Consider the following 27,755-nt stretch of genomic DNA (forward strand, 5'->3'; position numbering starts at 1 on the left):
TGCTTTAGCAGAGTTTTATTGAAGCAATTCCTGTGGTGAGATACAGGACAGAGTCTGATACACTGACAGGATCAGCATGCACATTTCCACAGAGAAGGGGTAAAAAGCCAAGTGAAAAACTCAAGTGGTGTGAGTTCGGGACACAAACTCATGGCCAGTTGAAGACCAGCAAGCAAACTGTGACTCAGATAAGTACTGCAAACCCGTGGCACAGGCAACTTGGATGAGTGCTACTGAAAGCCTGTGGATTCAGTGCAGCAGAGAGAGTTGCAATAAACAATGAATCATTTATTGTTAGTATTGTATCATCAGGTGGTTAGTGAGGGTTTTCTCTCCAGCTAGGTTCTTGTCTTCCCGTGGAACAGCTGGGATCAGCTGTTTGGGGAGGTGAACGAGTGGCATGCGTGCCTTGAGTATCTGAGTCAGGCTGTTCAACCTTAGGCTCCTCTGAATAGCCAGCAGCTCCCTGCAGAAGGACAGCATCAGCACTGCCCTTGCTTGCTCTTCTTCACAATCCTACTAGCACAGTGCCCCATCTTTCTTCTTCCTCCTTCCTCTTACTTCCTTCCAGTCTTACACTTAGTGGGTCTGATCCCACACTGCTCTAACTCACTGTAGGACTACCAAAATGAATGGTGTCAGGCAGAATCCTCTATGATACGTGCTGGGCTGCCCATGAGCCCTTGGTTCTAGCCAAACATAGGGCAGATGGTTAGTTAATAGGTGGCAAGTCCCCACTCACTTCAGTTAGGGTCAGCAGACCAAAGGGTCAATTGGGAATCAGCTGTTTCTTTCCCAAGGCTTTGTTTCTCATTTATAACTGCAGGGGAAAGCAAGGATACCTGCAGCATGGAAAAGCCATGGTAAAAGCACTGAAACAACCCATGGTGCTCAGACACAGGGATAATGGCAGTCAGAGAAGTGCTGAAGTTAGGTAGCAAGAGAGAATGGGGGTTTGGATTTACTCAGATGTAGTTTGGACAGTCCAACCAACTATCTCTTTCTTCCCTCCTCTTCAACCCCAAATTGGTCTTTAAAGAGAAACAGCTTTCTGGGGACTTCTCCGATACTCATTACCTGGGGCAACCTCAACCTGAGGTAGCTCTTCAGAGTTCATGAGGCTTGAAGCCATATGCCAGGAAGAGCCCATAACAATCTTTAAAAAAAAAAAAAAAAAACCAAAATAGGAGAATATCTGCTGCAGAGGCAAATGTTTCTCTCTTTCCCAGAAAGCCCTCTCCCCAGGGCTGGGTTTGACCATCAGTTTGCAAGTGTAATAAAACAGACAGGAAATTCAGGGACTGGCTTCAGTGCACAGGCACTGCCCTGCAGAGATACCCACACCTGCCTCAGCGCTGCTGACACACAGCCTGCGAGCAGGACAGTCCCACTCATCCCCTGCATGGCCTGAGTTAATAGTGCTGTGGGGAAACAAGGTCTGTCACCTCCAGCAGGGACTGAGCTGTCACGGATGCCCCACTGTGGGTGCCTGAAAGAGCGTGCAGAGGGTAGGTCTGGACAAAGTACAGTGTGGTGCAGACATGCCCATCAGTGCCAAAGCAAGGCAGTCCCCTTCTCCTCTCACCTGCCTCTGTCACTTTTGTTTCACATCTCTCTTTAGCTTCTCACACCCTGCTCATGTCCGAAATTTAGCAATTCATGCCTGGCACAGGCTTTTCCTGCTTTCCCCAGTCCTCTTTATTGTGTCAGATAGAAACACCTCCTGTCCCCAGCACACTGCTGTGTTGTGTCTGCTCCCCTGGGAGCACTGGCCTGGAAAGAAAATCCCAGACTAGAGATTCACACTACCCTGCCCAAGCCCATGCACTATCCTGCCTTGTCTTCCTGATGCTGTGATTTCTACTGAACACTGCTGCTCTGAACCCCCTTCCCACTCACAGTCTCCGTTCATCCCTCAACCACCTCGTTCTGCTTGATTTTTTGATGTGCTAACATCCCCCCCAACTTGGGTAGCTTTACTCCTCTCTTGCTGGTGCCCTCCACACAGCCATACATTCACCTTCCAGCCCTGCACAGCCCTGTGCTTGCTGTTTTTCCAGCAGCCACCCTGCACTGTCCAGTGCTGCCTCTTTGCTTGAGCAAAGCCAGGCACGAGCCCCCACTACCACACTCCACGTGTGGCTCCCCATAGCTCATCCCACCCACGGGCAGCAGCACATGAGGGCGAGCAGTGGGGATGCAGGGACAAGCTCCAGAGGGGACGAACAGGGAAGCTCGTCCTGCTCTTTCCACTCCACACAGCTTAATCAGCCTCTTGCTTTTTCCAAGTGTGATATTCCCACACGGAGTGAGAGAGGTTTCAGGAAATTTCTGCTCCTCTCAAAATCACTTCTGATTTTTCTAGTAAAAGCGTCTGCCAGCCTCCTGCCGCCAAGTTGTTTTTTGGTTTTTTTTTAATACATATACGATTCAAGCTGCGTTGGCTCTACTCCTGAAGTCTGGCAGGTGCTCAGTGACATATGTTCTGTGATAAATGTTTATTACATAAGTTCATTCAAGCTAACATGGATTTTGAGATATAGTCAGCTCTCATTATACAGCTTGCCTTCAAAGCTCGGTGTCCAGATTATGCTTTTTCTTGTAGGGATGTCTCCCAGGGTTTGTTTGCTCCTTCCCTGATTTAGCCAACTCTTGATTGGTTCATCAAGGTAGTTAACGAAGCACTCAGACCAACTCAGGGGAGGGGAGGAAAAGGAGCAATTATAGCTTCAGCTTGTTCCAGCTCATTATTTTAATCACTGTGTATCATATTTGGCAAAAACATCTCTCTACAAACATTAAAACTTCAGAGCTGTCATCGCTTAGAAACAAAGGGTCTGGTTTCGCCAGTCCCCAAACATCAATCCTACCTTAGAGCCGAATTGCATCAGGTTGTTATCACTGTGTCTCATTGGAGGAGTTCCTCCTGATTCCTGCTGTTCCAGGGCTATGGATACAATTCACACTGTCTAAGATTTCCAAATGTGTTCATCTTCATCCTGGTTCTTCTAAAAATTTATTATTATTGTTTAATCTTATTTTAATAGAATCCAGTCACTTTGTGGGCTGGTCTTTGGATGGTTGAAATTACAAGTGCTGTAGCATAAAATCCTGAGCATCCTGTGCAAGTCCAGGGCAACACCGGTATCGAATTTCTCCTCTTAATGTGCATCAGATGGCAAAGTATCAGGATAAACTCTGCTTTGGATGAGGAGTTTGGAAATGGCAGGAGTCAGAGCTGCCTTTGGGCTGTCTCCCATGTCCTCAAGTTTGAACCTCTCCCTGGGCTTCACAGAGTCTCAAACTCATTTGACTCACCATGTTTTGGCAAGGTGCACAGATTAGGTGCATGCCAGTATCCAGAAGCAGTGTGGTGTGCCACTCTGGGGAAAAGCCTTAGCCTTGGTTGTAAAAGTTTTGTGTGGGGCACAGATCTCCATGTTAGCTCTTAGGGATCAGGCTGATCTTGCATGTTATCACTCTTGATGTGCAAATGCTTGTGCAAACTGGATGAATCACATACATTTGCAAACATCTCGTGACTCTGTACTCTCTGGTGAGTTCAGCCTTGCCAAGGCAGGGCTGGGTTTTGGAAGGTACAGCAGCAATGAATGTGACTTTTTCTTCCACCATTTGGGAGACCAAAATGTCATGACTGTCTACAGCAGGTAAAGTCCCGGCCCTTTGCCAGGATGAGCCCTCTCCAGTGAGGCTACCAGAGCTCAATGAAGAGGAAAGCAGGCTTTTTTACACTTAGTCAGTTAGGGCCAGCAGTAGCAATAAATATTTTCTAGTCAACACGTGTCTTATCTGGCACATTCTGAAGCAAACTCAGGGTGGACAGGTTGGTGCTAAGTGCCTGTGCCTCTCTAGGTCTGCAATCCATGCATTATCCTCCTATCCTACATTTGTTGTTCAAGCTCTTAGTCAGAAACAAACCCAACCCTGAAGACGCTGCAGATCTGCAGATGGGAGGTTTACAGTTAAGGGACAGCACTGGGCTATGACATGTGGTTAGAGTTACAATGTATGCCTGGGCTATTATGGTTGAAGGGACAGGGTTTTTTTTAAATACAGCTGCATTAGATGATATGTCAAGCCTTCATTGAATGCACCAGTTTTAGTAAGATGTGTGCACGTTATTCAAAGAATCTAAGGTTAAACTTGCTGAGCTGTAAATCTCCGTGACTGGCATGTACTGCAATTCCAGAGTGTCCTGAAGCACGCCTAGTAAAGGAGACATGGGGAAGATGTCACCCTTAAAGTCAAAAGTCATTCTAGATCAAAAATGCAGACTGGCGAAGATCAGCTGCCTCTGCTTGTGCTTTGCCTTGGGCTGATTGTTATCAGCCTCATGTTTTGGAGGTTTGGAAAGGGTAAAATGTGGTGGACAGAAGAGAGAGGATGCAAAAAGGAAGAAAGGAGTATTAGAGGGAAAGCAATGTTACCAAAGACCCCAGACCGGTCTTTGGTTTCTCTTGTATCTTTGGGAGGAATTGGCTGACCTTCCTGCTAGATAATTCACAGCAGAGAGCACAGAGAAAACATCTCCTCTGCAAAGAGGAGGAACCCAATCAGAACAACTCACTCTTGAAGTGAGTACAGACGCAATGGGTGGCCATGTCAAATGGATTTGGGCAAAGCAAGATGTCAAGAATTGTGCACTGCATCATCCCTTTTAGAGAATTCCCTCAGAAAAGGCTGTGGAAAACAGAAAAATTTATCTGAGTTAAATCGCAGCAGGGAGAAACTGGCTAATACGGAGGGGCAACTTGGCACAGTCAGTCCCAGAAGCGCTGTGGGATCAGGGTTTCTCTGCTGGGACAAGCAGGGATGGGAGCAGCAGGCAGTGGTGAGGTGGGACAGGAGCTTCTCTGGAGACCAGATGGCTTTGCATGATCTAGAATTAAATAAAATAACTGAAAATAATAAACCACCACCACAGAAAGATCTAGACAATTAACCTGTCTCTCTCATGAACTTCTCCTGCCAGGCTGCCCCGCTCTTTGCTGTAACTGGTGTCCAGCCCCTAAAGAAGTCAGGAAGCACCTGCATTGGCATTTGCATGCACTGCAAGGTTTTAGAGGCAGGAACCTTCCTTTGGTGGCTTGTGCTGGCAGCCTTCAGAGCCAGGGGTCCTTGCTGGGGCACACCTGCAAGGCAAACCTTAGCAACCAGGTGTCCATCTCAGCCACTCGGAGATGAAGCATCTTGTCTCTGGCTGGGCAGATGACTCAGACCCAGAGTAAATTAGAGTTAGCTTGGGTGAAAGTGTGATGTGAGTGTCTAGCCATCACTTGTGGGGAGGGTAAATCACATTGTCGCAACCCCATTAAGAATGACGCGGCCATTCTCCACCCGCAGAGAATTTGGCCCAGACCTTTTCAGTCAGATCCTTTTGGTAATTTGATTTCCCTCTGCATTAAAGACATTAATGTTACAAGTGCCTTAGATGCTGATGTGACACATGGGCCAGTGGTTTTCCACGTGCTGACATTCAGCCCCGCTGAGAAATGTGCCAAACACCAAACTGCTTTTGGAGCATCCTTACCCCAAAGAGAGCTGTCACAGTGCTGAAATTATAGCTAAGATCGCTCTTTAGAGAATCAATTTGCCTGACAACCCTTATCCTCGGGGGATATGACATTAGCATGGTGTCTATCATCAGTCAGTCTGCTGCTGAGGGCTCCCTGATCTGCAGGCATTTGAGTACTCCCCACTCTGGAATGGACCACTTAAAGCATTTTAAAACTCTCAGATTCTGGGAAATCCAGTCTAAATTTTTCAGGAGGGACAGTGAGGAATGAGACTGAGAAAGGTATCACTGGAGATAGATGTGTCTTCAGGACTTGCAGAACCACTCACTACAAAGTGCTTCAGGGCTTTGTGAGCTTAGGTTAAGTTCACAAGCCCCATGAAAAGTAAGTGAAAATTATGATGTTGATTTGATGTTTTGGTTTTCCAGAGGGAGCAGGATTCAGGTTTTCTTATTGAATGGACGGCTATCCCATTTCTGGGATGCTTGGGCAGAGCTCATAGGAGCAGCTTCTCCTTTGGAGAGTCCAACTCCAACTGCTGCATCCTTCAAAGATCCCTCCAGAGAGATGCCTCAGACACAGAGCCTCTTAAAGGTCTGGTCACTCCTGAAAAGCCTGGTATGACTGTAGGGTGACTTCACTGTCTCCCAGACCTTTGCTCTTGCTCACTTAGCCCCATCTTCCAAACCATCATTAGTTCAGCTCTTTGGTGAATTCTTCTCTCACATACCTTTGCTCTACTGACTTTCCTACTCAGGATGTGGATGCAGGAATCAGCCAAGACACTGGTTGTGGTGGATTAGGCATTAAGTCATTTGCATTTCCTCACCACTGCCAATTACTAGTATTGCAGCAAAACACAAGGTGCACACACCGACTGTGGCTGCTGCTCCTGATGGGAAAACCAAAAGGGAGCACTCCTTCCGTCACAGCATTCGCTGCACATACAAACAGCATGTCCCTGCATGTTTTCAGGTTGTTTTGAGTGCCTCTCCTTCCTCACAGTGATGTGCAGGTTGTACTAACCACCCTGGGTCCCATCACTGCACTGCACTGCCCTTAAAAGCAGTTTGGGGTTTGACCAAAGAAAAAACACCTTCCTTGGGAAGAGCTGATATGCAGGGAAGTGATTTTGTCAGAGTTGCTTGCTTAAGCGCGTGGAGACGACCGCTCAGGGTCAGCCACAGATAACAAGCCTTCAGATGACAAATGGCAGTCCTTGGCTGTACAGTAAGGGGTGTATGTTCCCAGCATGCTCCCTCTGAATTATTGCAATGGCAGCACTCACTTCCCTTCTCTGGGAAAGAAACAAGAGCAAAGCAAGCAAGAACTAGCAGCAGATGGTCCCTCCTGTGCCCAGATCGTTCCAGCCAAAACAAATCTACATCCCCAGCTGAAGGGAAGGGTACAGGAATAGAACAGGAGTGTGACTCAGATCCAGTGACTCAGACAGCAAGGCAAGGGGAGAGAGGGAGGGGGAGAGGCAGAACCTGGCGCAAGAGCCTCTTACGGATGACAGTGATTATTGCTATTATTCCTGCGAGTGCTTGCGGGCACTGACAACTCTCACTCCTGTTCTCTTTTTTAGGGTTGTTTTTTTCTTTTTTTTTTTTCCTGTGTCTCTCTCTTTCTCACTCTTCCCTTTTGTGGGAAAGCTGTGAGCACCCGGCTCTGCGTCTTTATCTGTTTGTGAGCTGGTAAATAGCTGGCCAAACACTTGTGTGCCAGATATCAGATAGGCTCAGCTGTTTGCATGCCAGCAGAAAATGCCACATGCCCATCTTCCCTCTGTCGGGGCAGTAGCCTGTGAGATTCCAGGCATGGCCCCATCTTGCCTCTCCCCTCTCATCCCCAGCCACTGCCTTGGGGTACTTTTGCCAGATGCCTTCCCACAACAATGATTGTGAGCAAGGATGATGTTTGCCCAACCTTAGCAAGTCAGATTTTGACTAATGAGCCCAAGTGCTGAACTGTTGGTATTATTCTCTTGGGGCTGCCAGGCAGGTCAGATTAGCCACTGCCACTTACTCATGCCTAAGATGTTTTTGTGGCCCTTGATTTTACCACAGAGGGGTGGATTCACATCTTGATACCCCATAGATTATATGAAAGGCTTTGCAAAGCTCCTGAAAAGCACTATCACTAGAAAAACTAGGCCATTGGGTGAGATCATGCATTAAGCACTAGGGGCTGGCTGAACAATCTGTCCCAGAAACCAGCCTTGGATTAGTGCTGTGCTGTGCTCTGGCCCTTGGCACAAGCACAGGTGGGACGAAGGGCCCAGATCCTGTCTGACTGCATTGAAGGAAAATTACCCTGTGGAGCAGAACATCCTGCCTTGCCAGGCACCCTGGTCCTGGGCACGGGGTGTCTGAGCAGTGAGCAGAATGTCCTATGGAAATGCACTGGCAGCATTTCTGTTTCTCCACCTCCATCCCAGGTCATCCTCTTGATGTCTTCCCCACCAACCACCAGGCAGAACTCAAAGGCTTCTGAGTTGCGTCAGACCCCGAACTGCTCCATACTAACCCCACTGAATGGGATCTATTCCATGGCAATATGCTCCATGAGGACTGGCATTGTATGTTGATGACTTTTCAGCAAAGTCCACAGTGAAGATATATGGTTCAGACATGCAACTTGTGCGCTGCAGTTGTGTCGATTGGGATGTTTGGAAGAGCCATAATGGCTGTGAAACATTGGTCTCATTGACTTCCAGCTAAACCAGATGCCCTAGACTGTGCAGACTGTGACTGTGGCAGGTGTCCCATATATTGGATTTCATGGGTGACAAGCACCAGAATACATCTCTTTTAGGACACAGAAGTATTTGAATACACCAGTCTCTCTCATGAAGTGGGTCCTGTGACTCAGGACTCAGCAGAGCTGGCTGCTAACTTATGGTTTACTCATCATGAATGCAGACACAGGCACCTGAGTCCTAAACTGAAGGGTCCTCAGGGACAGAGGCAATGCACAGACATGAGCATGTGCTGGCCCACGCACTGCTCACCAGTCAGTGAGGGGCTAAAGAGAGCCCTGTGGTCACTGGCCCAACCAACACATCTGGGTTGAGGGAACAGGACCCAAAACTGGAGGACCCCTGCCTGCTGGGTTTGGGGGGTTTTCTCCTATGGGTGAGACAGAAGGCAGAGACTGTCATGTCAGAGCTTGGGTCACTTGCTGAGGGGCATTAGCCAAAGGAATTTGAAAGGAAGAGACAGGTTGAATTTATATTAAAAAAACCCCAACTATATATATATAGTTATATAAACTATATAGCTATTTTTAATTTTGATACTCACTCTGGGTTTCATTTAACTGAACAGGATACAGGAGGTAAAACATTCTTGATAGCTACATGATGCGAAGGCCCAGTGAGCCGTCACACATGAACAGCTTCCCCCTTCTTTGCATGTGCTGGTGAGGCCTTGACCTGTTATAGACCATGGCAGTGCTATATTTTCACACATATAATGTGCTGCTTTTTTAAAAAAAGTGATTCAGCAGTAATGCAGACTGCATGCACGTGTGAGTAACTCAAGGGGAACTTTAACGTAAAGCCCCTTCTCCCCAGTAACTCCCCCAGCCCTGCTACGGGCATGAAAATATAGCCGGTTTTCTTCTCTTTATGTTCTTGACCACCTTGTACAATGCTCTACATAATGAACTGCCTAAATGATGAAGGATGGAAGAAAGATCACAAATCTTAGGGTCAGGCCATCAATCTCCTGCTGTCCATGTTGGGAGAGGAGTGAACCTTCCTTTCCCAGCCCAAGCTGATGCCTCAGAGGCATAACCTTTACAAGCAGATATACTAATGCATGATCTGATGCTGTATCTGCCACACTGTTGTTATACCCAGAGGCTGTTTCTGGGGGAAAGTTTGCATGACCTAGATACAATTTTGTGGTTCTTGCAGGGAAAATAATGTCTGAAGTCAAGACATTCAGGTGGGAATTAGGGGTTATTCTACATCAAGCTCTGGCACAGGCTTCCTATATAAGTTCACCAAGCAACAGGGATGCTAACTATGGTGACATCCAGATCAACAAGGCATTTTATATGAGAGTGGATTAGTACCAGAGACTGAGATGGTGTAGGTGGGGGGGAATCATTACCTTGTGTAATTTGACCCATAGAGTGCATAACGATTGCTTTTGCCTACCTACCCCTTACCAGTCTCCGTGACTTGTGCTCTCCCAAAGCATGTCTTCCAGAAAGGTGTTTAGTCATGATCTGAAGATACCAAGAGAAGGAGAAGCTGCCCCTCCCTTTGGTCATTTGTTCCAGTGGTTAATCACCTCTTTGCTAAACACGTGCACCTTGCAGCTAATTTGAATTTGTCTAGTTTCAGCTTCTAGCCAGTGGTGGTTTGTGTTTATGCTATTCTGTACAACATTAAAAAGCCCTGTCCCACTCACTGTTTTCCTACGATGAAATTACTTATATGCTGATCTTAACTCACCCTTCAATTTTCCTCTCCTTCCCCCTTTGGGTGCATGAAACAGATCGAACAATTTCAGTATCTCGCTCTAAGGCATTTTCTCTACTCCTTAATTCATTTCTGTGGCTCTTTCCTGCCCTCACTTTAACCACCTTTTGAATATTAAAATGTGAGCCCCAGGCCTGGTTGTGTTATCATATCCACTTTAGTCTCAGTGCTTTATGTGGAGGCAAATTAACCTCCCTGATCCTACTTACTACTTTCCCTGTGTGCTTAATCCCAGGCAGCCCTTGCCCCGGCTTGCCAGGAGAGGTGTCTGCGCTGAACCACTCATCCATAATGACCTCCAGCCCTCGTTCAGGAGCTCTGCTACATGCAGCCAGTAGTGCTGGTAAGGAACAAATTCCCCTCCTCCTCCCTCCAGATACCTTGGAGTGTGGGCTGCAGGAATGCATTGCAAGCGAGCCCTGCTTATGCAGGGGTCACCATCCCCTGGCATGGCTGCCTTTTCAACCACCTTGCCAGCAAAGAAGGGGATCCATGCCCTTAGTCAGCACCCATTTCACATTGTCTTCCTGATTGCTGATTAAAAAAACACAGGGTAAAGCAGGACTGAGTCCCAAACCTGCTTGGAATTTGTTGTTCGATGATGAGTCCTCACTGACAACAACATTTTGAGATCTGTCAGTTATCCAGCTCTCAATCTGTCTCACATATCCTCTGGTTCATACTATTCTGTGCTATTTTTTAAGCAGGATGTCATGGTTTTAGCTCAATCCCCTTGTAGAAAATCTAAGTATAGCATATCTGCGTAGTTACTTTTATCAGGCAACTTTGTAATCTCTCAAAGAACTAAATCAGGTTTGTTAAGTGCTATTTTCTCTACAACAACACTGAATCACATTCACAGAAGAGGGGAATGCTAAGAAGCTATTAATTTTATTATTATTAAATTTATTATTCCTATTCTTCTTATAGTTTTTTATAGCCATCTGCTGTCCTCACCTAACTGGGAAGACTGATCTTATATTGTTGATCTCTTGGATGTTGGTTCTACCAGTAGAACCGCCTAGCCAGATCACAGAGTACCCTGGCTTAGCTGACCCTGAGGGGACGGCAGTGCCCTGGTGAGTGCTGTGCAGAGCAGTGGGTTTGCATTGGAAAGCACGGCCCAAAGCAACTGGTTTGTACAAGGCACCGGCAAGACTGTGGTTGCTGTAACAGGGGTACACCTCTGCAGGCCATCTCTTGGGCTTGGGCATGTACCACCAAACCGTGCTTGCCTGAAACACCAGCTCCAGGACAGAGGAGTGGGAAAGGGCTCTGCCCTTCCCTGTTCCTTCCACCCTCCTCTAGGTGGTCTGTCAATACCTGATCAGGAGGATACCATGACTTCATTGTGATAAAGATCTGGAGGAGAAAGGAAAAGGGGATGTTCTCAGGTGTTGGATGCTGTCTTTCTTGCAGAACTGCCGAAGAGTGGCTATGTTCAAGTCCCTTGAGTCAGCCCAACTTTATCATGCTACAAAGCAAGGCAAAACATTTGAGTCTAAAGTCTAACTGATCAAGTGAGCATCCCATGGGTTTCTAACACTGCCCTAAGATGACCTGCTTAGTGATTTTCCTCTGGTGAGTGTTGCAAAAGTTTGTCTCTCCTTCCCAACAAGGGTGCAGTGCAGGGAGTCACTGGAAGTTTGTGCAGCACCTGCATGGAGCTAGTCCCCTTCTGTGTGGGATGTGTTAGCAGCTGAAGAGCTGAGCTCCTGCTTTTCTTTATGTGCTCTCCTGACTCAGCCAATCTGTGTTACAAGCACAGCTGCACTCAAGAGAAGAATATTTTATAAAGAGAGTTCAAACTGGCTCTTCAGCTGTGGTAACTTTTCAGCTACCACCTCTGAAGCACGTCCTTCCTTCCTGATGGCCACGTCAAATGGTTCTGCAAAGACACTGTGGAAAGAAGGCCCAGATATGCAACATTTGATAGCCACCTGATGAGAAATGCTGTTCTCATCACTTCTTTGTATGATTATTAGCAATAAAATATGTTTGAGGGATAGGCAGAATATAATCAGTTAGAAGAGAAACATTCCAGCCCATGCCTTCTGAACACTCCAGTATGTCACTGGCCTTAGAGTCACAGGGGACTGGGAGTACAGATTCTATTTTACTTTCCTAAGAAGATAGGAGCTCTCATGATTTATGTCACAGTAACCAAGATCTAAAAAAATATGCCATGTTTCCACTGAAATTTTCTTTCTCAGATGTGCCAGCTGCTCTTTTTCACACTTTTACTGCACATTTACGAGAGCGAGAAGGAATGCACACACATACACGCACATACACACAGCTGCAGCCATGAGACCAGCCTGGCCTTAGCCCACACAGTGCTTTTAAGCCCAGAGATGTGTTTAGCTAGAGCAGAAGAAAGAAAAAAAATTGAAATTAAAAATGGTTGGTGTAACTATGTCTGGATTCCCAAACACCTGCACCAGGGTTTCCTGATATTTCTGCAGACATTTGCATCAGAGATACAGCTGCCACAGTGCTCACACAAGACCTTAACTTTCATTTGATCATGGCTCTATTTTCCTTTCATTTTCTCTTACTTAAAACAGAGCTGAAATCTCATGTGCATCCAGAACTGTAATGGTTGCAGTCCATGTTTGAGAAAAGTATCCAAGGCTATTATACCAGTTTAACATCATTTAGGCAAAGGGCTGCAAGAGGCTGTATGTGCTCTGTCAGTTTAGTTTAATTTGGATGCATGAAGAACAAGCTTAAACCACTCTAGCTGTAAGGGATTTTAAATAAGACTGAAAATTTGTGTACAGAGAAAGCCTAATTTGATGATGTTGTAGCTTTAGGAAGGGCAGACCTTTCTTACTGTTTTAAGAGAAAAGATAAATTTTAATTTGTGATATTTTTATTCCATCTGCAATATTTCTTGCTTGATGAGTACATTAGTTTATCAGATGCTGAGGACATAAATAAAATATCAGGGTCAAATTTTCAACTGAATACATTCAAACATTCAAACCGGTTTTTCTCTGGCAGGTATTCCTGAGGTGTTTAGAGTCTTTTACTGACTTTTCTGGGGCATGACAATACTCACTACTGTGGTCTCTTACTGAAAAATGCCCAGTTATACCACAGCTGCCTCAGACAAGTAGTGCCAGGAGTGAGAAATGCAGGTCAGGCAGCCAGTTCATTCATCTTTCTCAACTTAGAAAAAAGAGAATGGAGACTACCACTTGGTGTTTCTACACGGTTTCACTCTCTGGTTCTCATGAGGTAGCAAAAAGCTGAACATTCTTTAGAGGAAGTCAAGCAAACAATTTCAAGGAGATTTCTTAAAAAACAAACAGAAAAAACCCCACAGCAAAACCAAACAGCAACAGCTGAAATGTTTCTCTTTATCTTAGAGATTCTGTAAAAACCCTTGCTTAACTAAACCTAGATTTGGGACCTACACCAACCTGAGAGTTTCCTTTAATTAAAACATCATTCGCAGTTCAACTTAGGAAAAAACACAATGACAACAAACACAAACTTCAGAAAACAAATGAAATGACATCTGTTCTTCAGGCAAGGCTCCTTTGTCCTGAATTCTAGAGAGCTGGTTATTTCAGGAGAGAATTATGTGAACAACTAAGATTAAACAGAAGCAGCAACACACCCTGATGCAAGCTTGAGGGTGTTGAAATCACTCCACTCTTCTCCCCAAAGACATTTCAGATCCCATTTCTTGAATACTGTTTATGTCGAAAGCGCTCACATTCTGATTTCCTCTACAGCCAGTTCGCTGCTCTCTGCAGTCTCTAAAAGCATCATCAAGCGTTTCCTCATTAGATAATATCATCGCACACCCTAATGATTAGGCTCAATGAGTCACCTTCCTTTTTAGAGCCCTGTATTCAATCCAGAATTGTGTATCCTCTCTCCCTTGAAGAGAACTCCCTCCACATAGAGGTGTCTCAGGAGACCAGCCCAGCTGTAGCAACAAGTTCATTAGCCAGCCCATTGTGGTGGATACTAAAACCCCTCTGTGTGATGGCAGAGACAACCAGACTGGTGTCAGGGTTTGGGGTGCTGTGTGCTGGGAGCAGCGCAGACACTTCAGAAAGGGGAGCTCTTGCCTTGAAGAACTCCGAACTCTGAAAAGCAAGAAGCCAGCTAAGTGGTTAGTGAAAGGCTTTAGGGATCAAGAGGACATTAAACAATCAGTGTGATTGTAAGGACTTGGGATGAGCAGAGAGAAGGGGCTAAATACACCAAGTCTATGGGGAAGGATAAGAAAGAAGAAAATGCTGAATTGAGACAATGAAACTTTTGTAGGCAACAAAGCAGAGGCTACTAGAAGAGGAAAAGGGATGGGTTCCTCCTGTTTGATTACAAAAGCCTTTTCCTGTCATCTTGCCTGCAGAACAGGTTTTATTATTTGTCTCATTTTTTAATTTCAGGTGGCACTAACAGTAATTATAAAAAATAATGGCATGTCTATTAGCATATGCAATATTTGCATTCCAATAAAAATCTACAATTTGTAGGCAGAGGCCAGGGAGGTTTTTCCCTAGGGTCTGTGGCTGGCAGAGGGGACTGGCAGGGCAGGATAGCATCCTGTGGCCACCTGCACAAGCAGCCAGCTTGGCTGGGACAGCAGCCAGGCAGGGAAAGCCTGTCACTCTCACAAAAGTTTTCATCAAGGGCTTTCCTGCCCTTCCCCTCCAGCACTAGTGAGTGGTGGACTCTTCAGGACTTTTTCTGGTTTCATGTATTTTTATTTTATAAACATTGCAAAAAGCAGATACTTCCCCAGGGAAATCGCCATTTGCATCCCCTTGCTCACAGATATTTAATAGGGCTCCCCTCTCGGCAGCATCTGAATGCCTTGTGTTTTTAATTGGGTTCATACTCACATTTACCCCTCCCATGCAGGGTAGTTGTATGCAGGTACATAGGGCTGAAAGAGAAGCAACCAAGTCCAAAATATGAATCAAGAAGTGGCCTCCTCAGGTGCCATCTAAACTTAGCCATGTCTCAGCCCGAAATATTCTGACAACTTTTAGCTCTTGAGGCATCCATATTTCTGCTTCTGCCCTTGCACCAAACACAGCAGCTAGCTCTTGGTAGTGTTGAGCAGCATAGCCTACACATCCAATATTTCGAAACTAAGTGGAGAAATGCTTTAACTTCCAGTGGGACACTTTCTAGAAGATGTTTTCCGAGCACAGCTTGCACCAAACAAGATGCTCCCCTTTAAGGGACAATGTTTGCATGTTCCCTCTTACTCATCCTCTCACTGATAGGATGTGCCACCATGCGTGAACACATCCCCACTGCCAAGCTATAGGTTGCCCAGGCATGACTCCCTGGCTTTCCTAGTGAAATGGTGACTCACTTCAGCCTCCTGGTTAAAGAGCTCATGATCATCCTCTCCATGATCAAATGGGGTGTATTTCTTCTATGCATGGAATCATAGAATGGTATGATCATTTAGACTGGAAGAAACCTCCAAGATCATCAAGTCCAATCATCAACCTAAAACAACCAAGTCCACCACTAAACCATGTCCCTAAGTGCCACATCTACACATCTTTTAAATACCTCCAGGGCCCACTGTGAATTAGGTACCTCCTCCCCTTTGTACACCTGGCTCCTGGAAACCTTCCACCACCACAGGGGGTTTTATAGCAGAGGATGGAGATGTGGGACCAATAGCTCTGTATGACAAGTATCTATTCACAAATGAGCCCTCCTCTTCAGCTGCTGCTGCACAGAGGGATAGAAAGGTCCCCAGTTTGGAAGTCTGAGTGCTGGTCACAGAGAGAAAGGCTCTATACCCTCTGCTATACAAGCCATGCAAAATGAGCTTTGAATGAAGGGTTACTATAAACGTATTCTGCCAGCTCTTGCTGAGGACAGTAGCTTGCTCAGAGCTTACCTGTACCCTTCCTCTGTCTCTCTCCCCCTGGGGAAATGGGTCCCTCTTAAGCTGCCTTCCTCATGCTGCTGACAACTTATGGTCCACCTGGCTCTTTGGACCCAGGATATTTCTCCCTAAGAAGGAGACTTCTCTTCCACTCCCATCCTTTCTTAAGCATCGCTTAGGTTTCATTGTTTTCATCATCAAAGAGGACCTCTTAAACACTGCCCAACAGAGGAGCTTTTGTGCCCTGCAAACTGGGGAGAAGGTACAACTGCTCTGTTTTGTGCCTGCTCTGCCTTGATAATTTTTTGCTCCCAGTCATCCCCCTCCTCCTAGGTCTTTTCTCCAGAGGAGGTACTCTTGTCTCCCTGTCATTGTTTCATAGACACACGCTTAGAGATTTCCCAATGGTAGTATGTGGCAACAATGAATCCCCAGTGCACGGAAATGCACATGAAATTGTATTAGTCACACGCAATTAGGCAACGCACAGTCACCATGCAATCAGGGGAAGACTAGATGCAGATTATTGAGGTGCAGAGGTTTTTGATGATCCATATTGTCACCCCAAAATGCTATTATATGAGAAATAAAGCATTTTCCCTGAAAGGGGCTGTACTGGCCAAATTTTTCAATTTGAATTGCATTTTAAAGGTTGGAAATTGCCCTTTTATCATTTCTGAAATGAAAAATTAATTTCATTCAAAATTACTTTTGATTTCACAATTTAAGCTCATGAGTTTTTTTTTAACATGGCTGAATACAAAACACTTCAAAATTATCAAAACGAACCAGTGTTGATTGCCCCCGTTGAGCTTTTTTTCACACTTTCTTCATAAAAATGCTCATCATCACCTATATTTGCATTTAAGGAAAAATGTTTAAACAAGGAAAACATTTGCAAGACAGAGCAATCATGAGTTGCTCAGCTCTAACGCAACAGCAATTTCACCACCCCCTTGTTACGTGACTGTGATATGCCATCTTTTCTTGACATCTTCCAGAGGATTCTTGCTTTCCTTAGGAGAGGTTCCTGGCTATGCAGTATTTACAAGCTGCAAATCCACACCAGACCTTTCAAGACACTCGCTAGTCCACACAGAGATGGAGGAAATGGATGTGATTTGATTTGCCCAAGCTGAGTGGGGCCTCAGTGGGGCTCAAATGGCTTTGACAGAGCAAAGGGAGACCTCCGCATGTTTTTCAGTCTCCAAGTGAGATTTGCAGCATTGTTTCAAGGCTGCAATTGGTGAATTACCCATCATTATAATTCCATTATTATAACTGGAGGCATGTTCAGTAGCTCAGCATGTTTCCCAGGGGTGGAATGTCACAGGCATGTCATTGCACATGCCACAGGTACTGCTGGCTAAGATGTTCCCTGAGACACAGGACCTCCCCCATGGGGGGCTAGGAAGGCAGCCACACATGCTTGGAGGGAGCATCCCGAAACTTCCTGTGAGGCACCCTCCTGACTTCTATGAAGCACTCTCTTTGTTCACTGAAGCAACTATCACCCTGACCAGTATCACCTCAACACTTCCTTGGACCAGCCCCTCCATCTGCACCCCTTACCCTTTGGACTATACTTACCCAACATGCCCAGCCACCACAGCAAGGCCACCCTTGCAGGAGAGCCTGTGAGGTCCCTGGGCACTGCAAAGGCATCTGGTACCATTTACACCCTGCAGTCCTTGGATGCTCTGTGCACTTTCAGGAGCTGGAATGGGGAGCAGCAGCAGCAGCAGCAGCAGCAGCAGCAATAATTACAGAGCAGCAAAGGGGAATTGCTGGGATCATGCTCATAGGTCCTGCTTGCTTTTGAGCTTCAGCCAATGAAGAGCACATGGCTTTAGCGGACTCACAGTTTTGCTAATGGGATGTATTGGAAGTTTTATCGGGTCAACTTTGATAGCACAATGTTCATGCTTTTGAGTTACCACAGAACAACGGACTGTTGGCGGGTGCCTGACTTAAGAGGCCTGTGCACATCACCAACACAGAGAGTAACTTGCTCAGTCTGGGAACAGATGCCAAGGAATCTTTTGCCTTCTTAAACCATCAGTTTTCCTCCTTCATTGTAGAGAACAATTTATAACCTACCAAGAGACGCTGTGTCTGATGCTGACCAGAATTCTATTCAAAAAATCTTGCATAACATGGGTGAAAGCAAAACTACAGTGTGTTACAAACCAAGGTAATTCCAAACACAGTAAAAACTGAAAGACTGGGACTTCCCTAAGACGAGTCTCATGTGCCCAGGCTTCACAGGAGTGAGGTGACAGCTAGAAAAGAAGGCTGTAGTGCCTAAACAAGCCATTGAGAATATGACAATAAACAATTTGGTTTGAATTATCTTGCATTCAGTATTTTACAGTAGGAACAAGACAAATCATAAGACAGGAAATGCAGAGTAAAAACTTACTAACCACAAGCTTTTCCCAGCAAGAATAAAAAAAAAAAATTAAAATAAACCAACAGCATTAAACCCGAAAATATTTAATGCATGTTCTCTTTTGAAATACTCTTGTTTCAAACGCGGGAGGCAGGGCTGCTCACATGCCCAGCTGGCAGCGCGTCTCCTCCGCTGAAGCAAGAGTTATATCGGTCATCTGATTCCTATCTTACATAATACAGAGCTTTGCCTGGCCGTGATGCAGCTGGAGAGGGGAAAAATAACCAGAGCTTTGCTGAAACATACTTGTAACAGCGGGGTCTTAGTGTTGGTTCATCACGATGTTTCCAAAAGTTATTTAGCAAAGATACACAGGGTGTTCAACCATATCAAGTGTCCTCTCCTCCAGCTGTAAAAATTAACAGGATGTAAATTGCTCTGAAGTCATTTGTTCATGGACTCATTCTTCCATGTGGGCCATCCCTTTCAGAAAGTCTAAGCCTGTGTGCCCTGGGTGACCTGAGAGGTAAAGTGCACACATATGTAGACACACACACACGGATACTTGTCATGTGTACGCGTTTTGGAGAGCCCAGTATGTTGGCTCAGGGAGCAAAGGTCTCCAAAGAGCTCCCAGCTGTTACTTGCACAAGGAATATCTCCCCAAGGCAGTCTGGCCAGCTCTTATGTCCCAAGATCGCTGGTCCTCAGAGGATGAAGGGCAGAGTCAGGGCCCATCCTTGGTATAGATGAAAAGCACAAAAAATATTTATTGTTTTGGCTCTTCCCTGGAGTACAGTACCCTTGCTCAGACAGTCTCCCACACCACTGCCTTGCCCACAGTTTGTACCCACAGTTTCTCCAAGCATTCTGGTTAACAAAGCCGGCCTGACCAAGAGGAAATGAAGCTCTTCTCTTTTTTTTCTTTCCTTTTTTTTTTTTTTTCTTTTATCAATCATTCATCTGTCTCTCTTGTCCTGTCACCACAGAGAAGATGTGGCTGCTGGATCCTGAGGTTGCGTCTCACTACCCTCTGAAGCAGCCATAGAGGATGGTGCTTAGATAGCACAGAGGAACAGCAGGAATTCAAGCCCAGCCACAGTGTTGTCTCACAGCCTTCAGATGCTGGATCCTCAGTAGTCCTTAAGAGCCCTTAAAGTAGGTGTAGGTTTGTGAACCTGCCCTGTTTCCATGCTTGTAAGAGTCCTTGTTTGTTTTTCTTACGGTGGTCTGCAGTGTGTAGCATGAGTGCTAAAGGGGAGCAGCATAAGCACTTTCTAGTGATTGGAATTTTTTCTTGTAAAAAAAACCCCAAGCAGCTTGCTACTGTGTAGGCTCCACATAGGAGCATCCCACTTCACTCCAGAGTTGGTTATCATTTAAATAGGAAAGCATTCATCAAGAGTAAGGAAAAATATCTTTTCTTCAGTCCCATTAGCATCAAGAGCTCAAGGAAATCTTTCTCACAAAAGAAGAAAAGACTTGGGGCTTTCTCCTAATGCTGCCTTCGATGTGCTGTCTCTTTTTCTGTCACCTATACACATATACAGCAGCAGTTGTACTTGTTGGTGTATCCTCAATAGATTTGTTTGTCCTGATATGTGAAATTCAAACCACCATAACTCCCCTTCTGCCCTACCCCTCAGATATCTGTCCATACCACAGGAACTGAGCACTTGCCAGGGCTGTCAGCCCTGTACAGGCAGATGCTGCTCAACTTATTGAGCTCTTCTCTCCTTTTTCAAGTGGAGGAGATTTCATTTAGGAAGGGTTTGCACAGGGAAGGGTTTGCACAGGGAAGAGATTACATCTTAAGGCTTTTTCTGCTCCCTTTGCACTTTTGCTTCTCTCTAAATACAAGGAAGCTCTGTAAATTACTATTCCATGGATAAACCCAATCTCCTGAAATACTTGCTTCTCCATTGACCTTTTCGATCCATTGAGCTTTTATGTGACTTGGATGCTTTCTTTAGCTAAATATTTATATAGTAAATATTCAGTGTATGGATGGTTGTTACAACTGCAAGCTCTGTTGGACAGAGGCTGGTTCCCTGCTTTGCACCTTGCACAGCCATACCCAATACAATGCACAGCTACAGCAACAACATTCCTATGGCTTTTGAATGGCACAGACTGTGACTGACTTTGTCAGGCACAATGGAGCTGTTATCATCAGTTGCTCTGAGAAAGAAGTTTCCAAATTCACCTTTTCTGCAATGTCTGAGGAGAATGGAGGGGGTGTTGAATGTTATCACGACAATATTAGAAAGAAGATGAGTCAAATATGCCACAGGGGTGTCCATCAAAGAGCAGAGATAAAAGTACTGAATTCTAGCAGCAAATTGTGCCTAGCAGACATGATGAAATAATGCTGCTTGAAGGGAGTGAGGGGAAGTGTCACGGCACCCCAGGTGCTAGAAGTGCCTCTGTGAGCACCAGAAGAGTGAAGTTGTCTTTGCTGCCACGCTGCAGACTTTCTGTCTGACGCTGAGTGAGTCACTGACGTGTGGCTCACTGCAGGAGTGCAAGTGCCTGACTGCTGTTATGGAGCAGATCATCCTCAGTGCAATCACACAGCACCTACAGGATGGACAAGGGATCAAACCCAGCCAGCACAGGTTTAGGAGGGCAGGTCCTGTCTGACCAACCTGATCTCCTTTTATGATCAGGTGACCCACCTGGTGGATGAGGGGAAGGCTGTGGATGTGTCTACCTGGACTTCAGCAAAGCCTTTGACACCGTCTCCCACAGCAAACTCCTGAAAAAGCTGGCAGCCCACGGCTTGGACAGGGGCACTCTGTGCTGGATTAGGAACTGGCTGGAGGGCCAGGCCCAGAGAGTGGTGGTGAATGGGGCTGTGTCCAGTTGGCAGCTGGTCACTAGTGGTGTCCCCCAGGGATCAGTGTTGGGCCCAGTTCTGTTTAATATCTTTATTGATGATTTAGATGAGGGGATTGAGTCCATCATCAGCAAATTTGCAGATGACACTAAGCTGGGGGGGAGTGTTGATCAGCTGGAAGGCAGGAGGGCTCTGCAGAGGGACCTGGATAGGTTGGAGAGTTGGGCTGATTCCAACGGGATGATGTTCAACAAGGCCAAGTGCCGGGTCCTGCACTTTGGCCACAACAACCCCCTGCAGCGCTACAGGCTGGGGACAGAGTGGCTGGAGAGCAGTCAGGCAGAAAGGGACCTGGGAGTTTGGATTGACAGGAAGCTGAACATGAGCCAGCAGTGTGCCCAGGTGGCCAAGAAGGTCAATGGCATCCTGGCCTGGATCAGGAACAGTGTGGCCAACAGGTCCAAGGAAGTGATTCTTCCCCTGGACTCAGCGCTGGTGAGGCCATACCTCGAGTGCTGTGCCCAGTTCTGAGCCCCTCAGTTCAGGAAGGATATTGAGGTGCTGGAGCAGGTTCAGAGGAGAGCAACAAGGCTGGTGAAGGGACTCAAGCACAAGTCTTATGAGGAGAGGCTGGGGGAGCTGGGGTTGTTCAGCCTGGAGAAGAGGAGGTTCAGGGGAAACCTCATCACTCTCTACAATTCCCTGAAAGGAGGTTGTAGCCAGGTGGGGGTTGATCTCTTTTCCCAGGCAACTATCAACAAGACAAGAGGGCATGGTCTCAAGTTGTGCCAGGGGAGGTTTAGGTTAGATATTAGAAAGAATTTCTTTACAGAGAGAGTAATCAGACATTGGAATGGGCTGCCCAGGGAAGTGGTGGATTCTCCGTCCCTGGAGGTTTTTAAGAAGAGGCTGGATGTGGCACTTAGTGCCATGGTCTAGCAACTGCAGAGGTAGTGGATCATGGGTTGGACTTGATGATCTCAGAGGTCTCTTCCAACCCAGCTGATTCTATGATTCTATGATTCTATGAAATCAGTGCCGGTCAAGTGCTGAAAAAAAATTAAGAGATCTCTCTTGTGACGTACAGATAATATTTCCTCTATTCCTTTATATGGTAAGTGGTTTATGCTCAAGATTGCAGCCTCAAGTCCTGAGCTTTGGGGACACTCTTCACTGTTATTTTGGTACAGTAATATCTAGGGAAGTCCAAAATTTGGTCTGCTGTCTATGGGGACACTGCAGCCCCAGCACAAACTCTTCTTGCTCTGCTATGCTCCATTTCATGCAGACTGGACTATAAAATCTTGGTGGGGCAATGCTTGGGTTCCCCTGTTGCAGAATGACCTCCCAGTGGTGGATTGTCTGTGTCTGCAGGGAGTGCTGTGTGGCCAAGGGCTTGCCAGCCAGCCCCGAAGGAAGCTGCCTATGCTCTGAAATGGATTTTTTAACCAAGAAACAAAGTTTCCTTTCCTGTAACCCCAGACTTATGAGTCAGCACTTCACACATCAATTATTTACAACAAAAAGCAAGAAAAGCAATTTTAAGATTTTGTAGGATGGAGGGAAAGAGAAGGGGAGACATAGCCCACACCAATCCTAAATTAAATGTATTCCCTTTCTTTGCTTTTCAGGTCCTCAAGAAATTTTCTTTATCTTTGTACAGTCTTTTGTGTGTATCAACTCCAGGCCTAGATATTTATGTTTAGTCTCAAGGTCAATGCAAATAAAACATGTTGTACAGCTAGGGAAAGTAGACACGAAGAGCTGAAATAACTTAGCTATGCCTTTAATTCCCTGTACTGGCTATGTCAGGACCCAAAAGTAGCATGTATGCACTCCCTCCTAGGAGACATGGGACTTCAAGTAAGGATACCATTCCTGTTTGTGCAAGGTACCTGAAGGCTTTCATTTATGCACCCTTTGGCAAGGAATGTGCAGCTCTAGACTGTAAATGAAAATTGCATTGAGTCACAAGGAAAATCCATGCAACCCACAACCTTCACATCTAGCCATGCTGGTGAACATGGGCTGAAGTCATGGAGGCAAATGTGGCCTGCTCTATGTGACAAAGGGATCAGTAGCTGCCTAATGTATTTTCCAGCCTCCATGGGCTGTTTGGCTGCCACGATGATGTTGTGAGGTGGTGACAAAGGATGCAGGAAGTTCTTATTAGGAGGATGCTGTGATGAGGAAGCAAACAAGATGAGCTGTTAATGAAAGACAAAAAGCACTGAAATCCCTCAGAATATGTGGGGACTTTTCTGGTGAGTAATACCAACATTTTAGGAACAGAAAAATGAGTCATTCCTATTCCACATAAACTCCTCTCATCCTGCCGTGATTTAAAAACCAGCACAGACCCATGGAGTCCCTCACTACGGGATGGAGTAAATGACATTTCTCCTGTAGGGAAGACAAGGTTTCAGCATTTGCCCAACACATCTGTGTCCTGAGACACCTCTCAAGGAAGGGTGTGCTGATGGGAAAAGTCATTAGGGCTGTAAGGGAGAATGTTAAACACCTTTGGGCTCCGTCCAGTGAGAAGAACAGCTACTCTGTCCTCTCACACCCAGCTGGCAGCAGTCTGCACCAAAAACTATACGAGGGACTCTATTACAAACCCCTTTCCCTCTCTTCCTCCAGCCATTGGTTGCATGGGCAGTGTTGGGTGCTGTGCATGTGAAAACTGCCTGCCTCACCCTTTTCAGAGTGAAGCAGCCAGTTAGAGCAAGTAGGATGGGTGAAAGTCTTTGTTATGATGAGCTGGTCACAGGCTCTTGCACAGAGGGCTGTGAGCGATATCTGTAAACACGTTTCATGCAAACATCGTTATCCTTGGCAGCTGCAGTAAAAAAGCTGCAGCTTAAACGAGCGTCTGGTTCCTCAGTCTTTCCTGTGCTATGATCTCATGTTACAATGTGAGCAAATTTCCTATCTGTGAAGAAGGGAAGCAGAGAAGTCCCTGGGGAGCTGAGGTGGATTTTCCCTTCTTCCCATCAGGTGCTACTTTTAGCACAGGGCTGTGGTATATCCAGGAGCCTGGGTCAGGGTTAACGAGGGGCTCCCTGAAACCCCACTGCTGAAATGTTCAACCTCCATGCCCCTTGCTGAGTTGCTGTTGTGCCAGCAGCATGTGCTGAGGTCTCTCTGGGGCCCTGCCTGCTTTGGGACCCTGCCCTGCTGGGTTCCCTTAGAGAGCAAGGCATTGCAAGAGGTCAGCGTGTCCAAATGAAGTCTCCAAGAGGCGGGGGGGGGCTGGTGCTGGCATGGAGGAGATGGGTCAGGCAAACACTTCTGGCAAATTGCTTTGTGCCTTTTTTTTTTAATCCTCCAAGATCTGGGGCTTTTACTGTCCTCAGGGCTATCCTGGTCATTCAAGGAGGAGGGGAGGATCTGTGTACTCCCATCCAGCAGGGATCCTGGGGGACACATAGTTTGCCCAGCTGGGCATAACGAACAGGTGAGTTTCATACTGTCCTGGGTCCAATGCCAACCATCTACAGCAAGAACAGCAGGAACTTGTCTAGATACCTTTGGGATCCAGCTGTTTATTTTGATAGTGTGGCTGTGTTTGGATTTGTGCTTGTGATTTTTCTTTTTTTTAGAAGTATAGGGGATTAGTCCTGGCTTGTGCAATTGTTGTACCATGTTCTGGTTTTGTGTTGTACAGGGCTCGGCAATGGTGTCAGGAGATGTGCCCCTTAAGTACTCTTATTATTTATCCTCATTGTAAAAGCTGTACCAAATAAGTACTGGGCATTTCCAGAAATTGCTATTGATTGGGCAACTGCGTTTACAAAGCTAATCAATAAGTTCCCCCCACCACATATTTATTTGTGATACAACTGCTCTCTTTGTGTGCCTCATGTGCTTTCCAGAGCTTGTAATTTGTCCAGTGTAAATAGCTGATTTCATTCTTTTTCCTGGGGAAAAAAATAGCCCTGCTATTATAATGCCATGCCTCTTCTGGTGAGGGAGGTGTATGTGTCTTCCTGCCTTTAGGGTGGGTAATCTCACCCTTCACAGGAAGAAGATGAAGGGATGGGAAAGAGCCTTGTTGTTTCCTGAACACCAGAGTTACTGAAGTCTCCTGTGGATTTTCGTCCTTTGGCCTTTTCATCCTACTTCTGTTTCTACCATAATAACCCCAGCTCTTTTCACACTGCTCTTCCTGTGACTCTCCGACACGGAAGATAACGTAATGCTGTAGCTGGGACAGAGCTGAGCAAGCTCTGGTTGGCCAGCCAGGACACACGTGCTGTTTGGCCAGGCGGCTGTTCATTCCCTGAGGGTTGTGTACCATGTGCCTTTCCACAGAAACTCCTCTGTATCTCTACCTCCACTCCTCTATGGGTTCTGCCAAATCCTGCAGGCACTTCTTGTTTCTGAAATTTCTACCACTCTTTTGAACGGGACCAATTTGAGTCAAAAGGTTCAAAAATTCTTTGAAGAGGATGTATGGTGGATCATCTGAGTGTCAGTCCAAGAAGAATCCTTTGTGTGGATGGCTGAATCGCCAAAATATTTAGAGCTCTATTTAGGATTCAAAGTTAAGATGAGTTTGGATATCTTCCTCTTCTGGCCTCAAATGACTTCCTTTATGCTGCCCCTGCAGTCCTGGTTTGCCTATGGCAAGAATGAGAAAGCACACAAATTTCTTCTGAAGGATTTCCCCATAAACTGGAACCACCAGAATTTTGCAAGAGCTTTTGCTGTGGTGTGGGACTATGACTAAAGAGACATTGGCTTTTCTTGCTCCATTATGTCTGACTATACCTTGTGTAAACTTGGATATGTGAATGCCCCCACCTTTCTCCATAAAGGAGAAACAGACCTACATTTGATTTTTGAAACCCAATGGATCCCACATTTCTCTCTGCAATTTCCCACTTTGATCTGTATAGTCACCACAATTGGCCCTGTTCTGCATGTTTCACTTTATTCTCACACACAGATCTGCTACTGGATCCAGGACAGGATTTAAATCAACAGGCTCACATGTTGGCCACATTTTTCCAAGATTTTGAGACTTTCCTAAGTACTACTGCTCTGACCATAATACTAAGCAAGACCAAAACCAAGGTAGTGTAGAATGTGGTGTATAAGAATGTTAACTATTGTCAAAATAGTAACACTGGTATTTTTATTGTATTCTTTCAGGAATCGTACAACCTGTTGATCAGCCACCTAAATGGGGAAACACAAATAATCCTTCTTGAAAATCAATGGTCAGGCAATAGTATGCTCTGTGTACAAGACTCAAGGCATTTTCAAAAGTTATAGGTGCTGTTTGGCCAGCTGGATGACTGTCCAGTTAGAGCACAAATAGCCTGAAACAAACCACCGTAAATGCTGCTGCTTCCCCACCTGATAGTTTCAGGACATGGGAAAAGAGCTGAGTGTATTGGGAAGGGGGAGAGTTTTGAGGATGCTGTGGGTACTGTGCTGGCTTAAGGTGTAGGTCATGGTGCTTATGAGGGAATCTTGAAGCCCAGTACAGCTAGAGGTGGATGTGCTGGTAGCGGGAAAAGACATTGGGTGAAAATTCTTAGATAGTGAAAAGACAAATCATGAGGCCTGAAATAGCTTGGATGATAAAACACAGGAGTATGATGAAATACTTGGTTTCTCAGTCTAAAAGAACTCCTATTGTCAATTTCTGTCAGGTTTTTAAACAACAAAAAGTGGCTTTCTTTGGCACTAGATACAGTATATATATACCTGTGTATAATTAATGTTTCTCCTTAATATACATGAAAGCTTACAGCCAGTGGAGCTAAGCTCTTAAAACTTGAACCTTTGTTTTCTGAATTTGCCCAAGATTACTTAAATTCAAGGCTCTAGACACAATTACAATTAACTCCTATTCCTTCTTTCTGCTCCTCTGTACACTCAATTGCTTGTCCACACCCTCAGCTTCTTGGATCATTGACTCAGATGTTTAAATGGAAAAATACTCAGCACAAGTTTATTGCAATGAGCAGAAGCAAAGAGGGTCTCTGCAAATATCTTGGTTCTTTGTATGCAGCTGGGTTCCCCTTTGTTTACTTGACTTCCCAAGTTATTTTCAAGCCACTAAGGTCATTGCTAGTTAATAGTTGGCTAGAAATCAATAGACAGAGAGATGGTTAAAGATAAGTTTTAATAATGGGTGCAATCAAATTCTAGCAACTTTTATCTCTCTGCTGCTGCCAGTGGTGGGTGGTTTTTGTGCACTGACTCCATTCATCTCCCAGCTGTACAAACTCCAGGCAGGGGTTTTATCTTTGTAAAATAAAAAGCAAAAGCCCACCCTGGTGCTTAGTGCCCTGCTGCTGGAGAGCTGAGCCTAAGTGTGCTTCAATGCTTTCCATCAGTTTCCACAGGATTTTCATCCCATGTTCACCACTGTCCTGAGAAAACAAAGCCCCAAGACAGGAAGTCATAGAGAGATGGAGCATCATCATGTTTTGACTGATCTCTGAATGAATGGGGGCATATCAAAGTCTCAAGGAGCATTGCTAGTAAGTTCAGGTTAGTGCTTCTGCACCCTAAATTGAGCACTTTGTTTAAGCTGGATTTTGAAAGAGCTTTGTCTTAAAAGAGAAAACACTGTGCTATGACTTATGCCT

General features: G+C 45.6%; 2 long non-coding RNA genes across 5 annotated transcripts in view; both read right to left on the bottom strand.

The window, feature by feature from the left end:
• Positions 1–27,755, bottom strand: part of LOC127468779 (uncharacterized) — a 107,296-nt gene that overhangs the window by 72,022 nt on the left and 7,519 nt on the right. The gene's annotated exons all lie outside the window — the stretch shown is intronic.
• Positions 1–27,755, bottom strand: part of LOC127468780 (uncharacterized) — a 28,537-nt gene continuing 782 nt past the window's right edge. The window contains exon 3 of the long non-coding RNA XR_007903681.1: positions 1–25,770. This is a non-coding gene — a long non-coding RNA (uncharacterized LOC127468780). The remainder of the gene's footprint in view (positions 25,771–27,755) is intronic.

Source organism: Manacus candei, unplaced genomic scaffold, assembly GCF_025592945.1.
Source record: "Manacus candei isolate 608988 ecotype Guabito, Panama unplaced genomic scaffold, ASM2559294v1 h1tg000015l, whole genome shotgun sequence".
Taxonomy (NCBI): domain Eukaryota; kingdom Metazoa; phylum Chordata; class Aves; order Passeriformes; family Pipridae; genus Manacus; species Manacus candei.